A 9,284-nucleotide genomic window follows, 5' to 3' on the forward strand; every position below is an offset into this window, starting at 1 on the left:
CTCTTCATCAGTAAAAAGTCATGGCGCTTATAAGTTAGTTGGTTTGGGGTTCTAATATGGCTCCTCTCTTCTTAATTTCATTCAGTGTTTGTTCTCCTGAATGGATACAGCTCTTCATCAGTAAAATAGTCATATTACTTGAGGTATTATTAAATACGAAAACACCTCCGATTGAGGATTGAACTCGTTATATTTTACTTTGTATTGAATTTTGATTTTAATTTATATTGATTACCCTGTTGTACTAAACCTTCGTTCTATTTGCAATATTAACATTTTTAGCTGTTGGCTGGTTATTTGAGTGGAGTTTTAACGTTGAAAAAAGTTTATGAATTATTTTTGTGGTGATCGTTATTAAAAGTAATATAATAATTAATCATAATTTTTTATCCAATTTCATACAAAACAAAACATATAATATTTCAATAAATAAATATAAGAGGATCTTTAAAATTTTACATCTTTGAAACATGTACAAGTTAGTGGAAAGAATATATTTAAGTTACATATAAGTACATATATCTATATTATTTAAAAGGCTGGCCACTTGATGCCACAGCTTTTTATTTTGGCTAGTTCATCCTCGACGGTTTCTAAGGATTTTTGAAAGGACATCGTCATTATTTATTGTTCCTTGGATTTCTGATTTGTCGACATTTTCAATCTGTTTTTGGCTATTGCAAACTTAGCTAAAGATGATGAAGAAACAGCCTAGTTAATCGAAGTCCACTCTTCAACAAAAGTCAAATGAGAATCAGATAATTTTTCACAAGGTTTTATTCATTTTTTTAAAGTAATATTAAACCTCTTATCAAGATACTACAGATTTTTTTTCATTTGTGTACAGGGTGTTTCACGAGGCTATGTCCGTATATACTAAAAAAGAAAATAGTAGTGATATATACTAGATCCAATCCAGATACTAAAACTAATATTCTGTATTCTGTATCCACTGGAATACGTTTAAAACATACTGTATGTCGACAAATAACCACTGGATGCTAACCGCAGACGGGAAACAAAATTCTACAATGTTGAACTCCAAAGTAGTCTCAACTCATGCTATATGAAACTTTATTATTTAATTATAGACTTCATAAGCGGTAGAAAATACGGCTCTGCCAACAAATCAAATCAGTCAAACCCGCTGGGTACTGAGGCAGACGTAGTCCAGTCAAATTAGGATTATTTTGCCTGCTTAACCCATGGAGTTCCAAAATGCGGGAGGTCAACACCCAATGAAGTCCCATCGATTTCAGTTGCCAAGTGTGGGAGAACGCTTGTCATTTCAGGTCACTTTTCTCAGTTTTGACGAATATATCAAAGATGATTCGTTGTAGTGAATATTTTATTTTCTCCTAAATTAAATTTCATATAAAATTGTATAATCCCTCGTTGTATTCCTATCTTGTGCTGTCTCCGAAATACTCCGGCAAAAATGGAAAACTTGTACCTTGTTTCATGTTTTGGTTGAATCATGTCGAAAAAATTATTACGTACGATCACGAACTCACACCTGTGTCGTAAAAGACAACATAAAGTTGAGAATATTTAAAATATTTTTCAGTAATAGAAGCTCAAATCGACTTACTGATTAATTTAAGCCATGATACGTATAAATTGGTTAAACTATTTGCTCCTAAAATCGTTATACCCAGGAACACATTTAGCAAATTGTTTTTTTACATTCTGAGCTAATGGTTTCAAAATATTTACGGTGTCTATATGAATAATTTGTGCCACACTACGTAAAAAAAAGGTTCATCTGTTCACTCAAAAATTCTTCCTTTTAGATTTTATAATGTCACATCCTAACAAACAGAAATTATACTTAACAATTAGATTTATTTATATTGATTTCGTTTAATATGCACTAATTTTTGAAGAATCATTTAATTTTTTCGTCATAGTTTTGTGATTTATTTCCGTTCCTTTCATGATTTTCCATTCCTTCTACGATATTACCTAATCTAAGAAATGAAAATTTCAGTAGGTTAGAATTATCATCAGTTTCTAAGTTTCTATATTTGATTGACCCGCATTATAGATTTTCCTGAACTTGAAAGTTTTTAATTAGAAGTACAAAAAAACTAGTTATAAAGATTTTAGTATAAAGATTAGATTTTAGTTATAAAGATTACAGTAATTTGTAGTGATCCATGTCATTTTGAGGTTATAAAGAGAGGTCTGGCATCTTTTACAGTCGCAGGTGTTTTCTATAGGACCATGTTCAACAGCTGTGTAACCTTGTCTTGTGCTTGCGTTATCCATTCAATAAACAGCAGCCATTTTTTTTTTTTTTTTAGTCTCAATAAAGATGATGTACAGATGAGAGGAAAATTAATACTGTCGAAATAAAATGAGCCTATAAAAGCTTTGGGTGGAATGAGGGCTACGTTAAGAGAGAGTTTAGTCGTGTATGTCTTAGCATTAATATTATGCGTTTCCCTTTTTGTCTTTTATCCTTACTTTCGCTTGCTTTATCTCTATAGTTATTTCCATTATTTGAAATATATTTTATATTTCAAAATGATGCTAAATGAGATACTAGAATAGTGTTCCTGGATGCCATTATTATATTTTACACTAATTTATGAAAACTTATCCAAGACGTGTTGTTCTTTTTTTCTTGATTATATTTGTATTTATGATATTTCGTGGCAATCTACATGAATTATGCAAATAAAGTAAGATCGCAGGTTTTGATAATTTATGGATGTGACATTTAAGTTTACTCGCCCCTCAACATTAATGAGGCTATCTATAACACGGATATGCAAACAAAATTTTTTTCAGCTGTGGTGAAGAAGCCCTTTGCCTCAGGTCTGTCTTGTTCAACACCATAGAGCTATAGGCGTTTTTCCCACAAATTTTAGTACAATGTATTGAGTATTCATATAAATTCCAATTAAACGACGTGTCCTGAAGGCTGGATCGTGACCCAAACATAGCTGTTTACAGTTCATATGATCCATAGATGGGCTCACATTGAGAAATGTTTCTGGGGAACGGTGCTTGCAATAAAAAATTAAGGAAAAAGTGGTTAAAAAAAATACAAACTTCAAGATACTCAGACTAATTATAGGGCATGTAAGGGTGTACAAGTGTGTAAGTTAGCAGGTATTTATCTCTCTATGGCAGTTCGAAATACTACTGTTGAACCTTTCTCGCAAAATAAAACACATATAACTTTAGTTTTAGAAAAATCTTCACGTGATGAAATTTGATTACTATTTTTCCTGGTTTAATTTAGTCAAAATCCGTATAGAAAGTTGAAAAATCGAATGCAGTTCCTTATTGATCACAGTAATACAATAGTGATTTTTTAAAATTCATTTTTCAAAAAATCTGTACGAGATGAATGTTAGTTTTGAATTCAGCACACTTTAAAACATAATTTAGCAGAAATATCTCATGCAGTTTTCTATATGCTGACCTGCGAAACAATAGAGTCGTTTTTTCCCTCTCAATTATGCTTGTATTTTTCTGAAATACAGTCAAAAATACGGTGGAAATGATTCATTCACGCTTTAATTTAACACAAGGTAAAAAATTAGTTGGTTACGTGGCGATGAAATTTAAATTATATTTTAAGAATACTTTACCTTATTTAAAGCAAGTAAAGCACGGTTTATGAATAGGAGCACTGAAGTTGGTCAGTAAGAGAAAATAAAGGGAAGGCTAACAAAGAGAAGGCCAGGATGGGGTGAAGACAATGCAGAGAGGGGCCTTGCCAAGTCCGTTGGAGGCTTAGCGCTGCTGAGGACGAGCTCCACTTTCTTTTAGGTCGGAGCCTGTATCGATCCGGGGGAAACCGGCCAAGTGAGACCTCGAAGCCCCTTCGTCCAAGAACGAGCGGATCAATCACAGTGTCCAGGGTCTGTCCTACTAATAATTCATTCATAACTTTAATGACAAAACTTAAATATAATCTAAATCACATAAATATAAATAGTTTAATTATCCATTAAAGCCTACCTATATCATGGGTCATGGTATAGGTGTTTTTAATTTTGCCTGAGGTTTTGTTATACTTTGTAGCCAGCAACAAAGTATAACGATTTTAATTAAATGATTGATCTTAGGGAATTACTTATTGATGTATTACTCCTTCCGGTTGATCTGTCCAGTTTTGCTACAGATAAACAACAATACCTAAACCCATGGGTCTCAACCCAGAACTGGGTGGAAGTGAGTTTGCAAAAGATGAGTGATGACCCGATTTCGATATGAGATCAGAAGAGGTTAAGGATCAATATTCTGGATGATGCTCTGCCATTTATTGATCTTAATTTTCTTTTCTTGTTTCTTATTCTTACTCCTCTTATGTATCAAGTAAATTGATTTAGCGTGTGCTGTAGAATAATTTAAATGATCACTTTTTAATACAAAGTAGCTTCTACTTACCAATTCAAAATAAAAGAATAATTAAAAATTACTTATATTACTATTAAAAGCGAAAAGACATGCAAATTTATAGATACATCAAAATCATAGTCAGTATTCATTTTATTTTGTTATTTAATTCCTTGCAAAAGAAAATAACAATCCCTAGTTGGATAATGCGATGCACATTTAGTGGGCTGAATTAAAGTCTCTAGCAAAGGTGGCTTCGTCGTTTACCGTTTGCATTGATTACTAATCTATCTTTATCAGTGAATTGAGATTAATCAATCGAATGCAGAGGAGCTGTATCGACATTTTGCTATAATTGTTTGAACAATAGCCCTTTAATGCATGTTGTGTGTGCTCTGAATTTAATCAAAAAATGAATTACGTTTACTAATCAAGTAATGCTTGATTACACTAACTACAGTTTTACTACTCTTATTCGTAGTTATTGTTTTATTATTTATTTATTTTTTCCTTTTGCCGTAGCTACCGTAGATCAAGGAGAATACCCCCTCTGAGTTTCCGTTAGAATTTATGAATTAGTCGGATCCTTAAAATTTGGAATATCTTGAAAATTGAGTTTTCTCATCTTTTTAACGTTTACAGACCTCAAATTTCTAAAATATTACAAAATTTTGAATTATTGCTAGAAGTTAAGATACGTACCAATGGCAAGCCAAATTCTTCTTTTACCTTATTTTTTTAGACTTATTTGAGGCTGCAGTATTAATAATATCGAAAGAGCGTAAAGCAATGAATGCTCCATGGCTTGCTGATCATACATACTATCTTCAAATAGGATAGGGGTGAAATAAAATACCCTAAACCCCTAACGTGTTACACCTCATGGTGTGAGGGGTGCTCCCTTTCGGGGATCGTTGCTATATGTAGTACATATGCCCGATACATTAAACATTACACTTAAAACATACATCTGCAAATAGTTTTCAAAATTAGTTCTTACCACACTTAACATGAAAACGCACTTCTGGCTGTCCTAAAATTTTTATTAATATCATAAGGTGATGAAACAGGTAATCTTTTTAATTATTTCTTCCCCTTAAACAACGCATTCTAACAAAAACTTTAAGTTACAATAAATTGAAGATTATTAAATTCTGCGTCAAATGAGTACGATAACTTATGTATTTGGGCAAGTAGTATATCGTTGACAATCAACCACCAAACAACGAAATTTTGCGAAAACTTTGATACACTACTCTATGCAAGTCCACACGTAATACTGAAAGGTTTTTCTGGAGGTCCTAAAGCGGTTGCTTACTGGATACCGTAATAAACAACGAAATTTTAGGTCTTTCTTTTTGGCTTTTTTCTACAAATTCTGAACCGTGGGTACTGTTGTAAAATTTACAATACAAGAAAGAAAAGAACATTATCGATTTCGAAAAAGTACCATAACGTAATAATTGTCTCAAATAAAAAACCGAAACACGTCATTTAATGTAATAATTAAATGACGTGTTTCGGTTGTACCAATTGCAATAGCTCATTTCAAGTGCAATGAAGCTGATGTGCGACCAAAGCTTGTGGTTTATGTCCACACAACTTTATGGAATTATTACCTTATGGTAGCTACTCATTCCAAATAGAATTCAATCTTCTTGCAACTTTTTCGAAAGAAAACACTGTTTAGAGTATTGGTGAATAAACAAAATGTACTGCTATAATTCATGAAGGGTAACAGTTTCTTGATTAACGGATGTGCAAAGAGGTGATTTGCTTATGATCAGGCTCATCTGCTAGGGTTGATAAAGTAACGATTTACAGCAGGTATTCTATTTTGTTTAACGGTAAGAACAAACCAAGGAATACTAAATTCTACAAAAAGGAGTTGCATAACCTAATAATCTGTTTTTATGCTATGTACATCTGTTATGGTCGTTCCAGCTCGCCAATAGTTGGCCTTAACTACTAAAAAGTCCATATATATACCTTAAGAGCAAGTTGTTTATCCAAATACTACCTTTCGATACTCATTCCAAACAGAGTATCATTTATTTTTACTTTTTTGCATGGATTTACTGTTTAGGAGATATAGGCAAAATAAATGGCCTAATTTGTTTTTCTTCATTAAATTAATTAGCTAATTAGTATGGGTTTTGGATGGTAGATACTAACATTTAAAACTATTTACAGGTACATATTTTATCGACTAGGTTTAATGCATCGGCCTCCTGTAGGATGATGTGTTAGTTCTTTCACATTATCAGGGTCACGCTCGACTGCCACATTTTTACCCAATTAAGGGTACTCAGTTTATGAGGCTGGGTGCACCCCGAAGGGCTTCCGAACCCACAGGACTGACTAACGAATACAGTGAAACAGAAAATAATTGTCTGCCACAGCCGGATTCGCCCCGGGTCCTTGGAGTAAATGGCAGAATGCCTTACCAATGAGCTACCCACTCCCACACTGAATTAAAAATGCTATTTAATTGATTATAGTTATTAGCTATTCTACTTTAATAACTATTTATAATAATTTAGTCACTGTTAATTATTTTTAAATAATACGTTATTTTCTATAAGTATCAGATTAAAGTATAAGATTAAAGATTAAAAAATTGTAAAAATACGTACCTCAAAATATTCATGTAATTCTTTCGCAACCGACTTTGTAGCGCTTATGTGTATGTTTTTATGAAATGTAAGCTATTTTAGTCTTGTTAAAATTTATATTTAGTTCGCATTAATTTTGTTCTTATTGATATTGCTTTCATATTCATTTTTAAACCATATGAATTTGCAAATTGAATATATGAATAACTAGTACAGTTATCCTATCAAGTTTGAATCTGTAAGCCAGGATAGGTTAATAAGATGGCTTAGAGGCGGTTAGCTCTTACTGATAACTTTATAGCGGTGACCTATTATTGAGCGGTGGATAAGCTTGACAAAGAGATATTTTTACCTTTCGTTACATCACTTCCTCGAGGTGATAAAAGTGTAGCAGTTACTTGTGTACAATTACAGGCGATTATTACCAATAGACCACCATTGATTCAGTCAGTCTTTTTATTTCTTCTTTCACTTTGTCCTTTTTGGGAAATACATTTCAAGAAAATAAAGAATCATAATCTTTTGTAGGAATCGTTTCATTTGTCGGGAAAATAATTGAGGTCTACGGTTTAAGAGCTTGTAATCATTGTTCATGATCCTTTATTTCCATTTGTATATGTAAACCCACGCTTAAATAAGTAAATAAGAATGCAAAAGTAATTAACATAATTAATGTTTTCCTAATTTCTTTTTTTTTTTTTTTTTGTGGTGCTCATGTAGATGTGCACTGCTGCAACAGTTGATCCCGATAATGTTTTGCCACAATTTTTGTAGCTGAACTAGGTTAACAGTTGATTTTGGTTTTTTCGATTGGCCCTACAGACCTTGTACCAGTAGGTCTTGGGCCGGCCGAACCAACCTTCTCGACGCCTGCCTATGTTGGGCTAGTTCTTTCCAGTTTTCTGCTTGCAGCTCTTTCGCATCTTTGTTGAATTTGGCTATCCATCTGGTTTTTGTTCTTCCATGTGGTCACTTTCCTAATATCCTGGCTTTTATTGTTGTGTAGAGGTGTCCTGATGGATTGCGTCAAGCTAGGAATAGGATATGGAAATCGATATTTTGTCTCTGATAATATGGGAATATCGATATTTTCTTCGATACATCGAATATCAGTTAAAAAAAAAGGTCTTATTGCTAGCTAAATAGATAAACAAACAAAAAAATCATTGGCAATAAACGAAATATCAATATTTCATTTAAAATTTTTACAGAAAATAAAGGATAGATTCATTAGTGAAAACATAAATATTCCATGAAAATGTAATCGAAATAAGAATATGCTTTTAAAAAGAACCGTAGTTTTCAATATTTGACTTTCTTATTAACATCGATGGAAATTTTAGTAACTATAATCAGATATTATTTAAAAGAAATATTGATATTTTGTTTTAAAAAAAATAGACAATTTAAATGAAAGCTTCCAAATCAAGTAAGGATATAATCTTTCAATAATGTTATTAACGAGTTTGATGTTCAACATCCTTATCATTATCGATATCAAAGTTAATTTACGGCATTATTTAATCGAAAAGTCGATATTTCGTTTAAAAAACTAGAATATTTTATGGAAAATTTAAAAAATGTAATATCGATTTTTTTTCCATCAATTTTATATCTATTTCGATATTCAATATTATTATTAATATCGTTCTGTATGTTTAGTCCCATATTATTTAATCAAATACCTATATTTTCTCTAGAACTAGAATATTTTATGGAAAATTTCAAAATAAAATATCGATTTTTTTCTATAATTTTTTAATAATATAAATGTATATATAACTTAAGTATCAGCGAAAGTAAAACTTGAAAAAAAGAAAGAAGGAATAAGATCTCACACGCTTGAACTGCTGTAAAATACTGTCTTTGTTGAGTTTGGTACTAACACACTCTCTGATATGTTAAATATTACATCGTTTTTACATAATAAAAGAAGGAAATATTTTTCCATTTAACACTCTTCAACATGTTAAACTAAAGACCATGAATACCCCTAATATAATTAATATCGGAATATCGTTACTAAATTTTGATATCGGTATTAATAAGAATGTCAATAAAATATTAATATTTTGTTGGATTATCCTGAGATTGATATCTATCTCTAAGAAACAAAATTAGTGGAGTATTTTTTGTTTAGGATGTCGATATTTGATTTGCATATTATTTGGTAATATTCATAATTTAAATTGGAGAATATTGGGGTATTGATGTTTTTCGCATTTTTTTCTGAAAGACATTTATCCAATTATATTTTAGTTCATATTTGTTATGTTTATCATGTTGTTGCTTTGCTTCACTGTTATTAAGAAT

At 31.5% G+C, this 9,284-nt stretch overlaps 1 protein-coding gene across 5 annotated transcripts in view; it reads left to right on the forward strand.

Annotated features, from left to right (window-relative positions):
- The window catches only part of LOC106684598 (zinc finger protein Xfin), an 81,657-nt gene that overhangs the window by 41,063 nt on the left and 31,310 nt on the right, over positions 1–9,284 (forward strand). The window contains exon 3 of one of the 5 annotated variants that reach the window (XM_067051413.1): positions 3,642–3,878. The exons of the other annotated variants lie outside the window; for them this stretch is intronic. The gene's annotated coding sequence lies outside the window, so the exon portion shown is untranslated. The remainder of the gene's footprint in view (positions 1–3,641; positions 3,879–9,284) is intronic. 5 annotated transcript variants of the gene reach the window in all.

This window comes from Halyomorpha halys, unplaced genomic scaffold (genome assembly GCF_000696795.3).
Source record: "Halyomorpha halys isolate HHAL.00 unplaced genomic scaffold, Hhal_1.1 Scaffold594.1, whole genome shotgun sequence".
NCBI classification, from domain to species: Eukaryota; Metazoa; Arthropoda; class Insecta; order Hemiptera; family Pentatomidae; genus Halyomorpha; species Halyomorpha halys.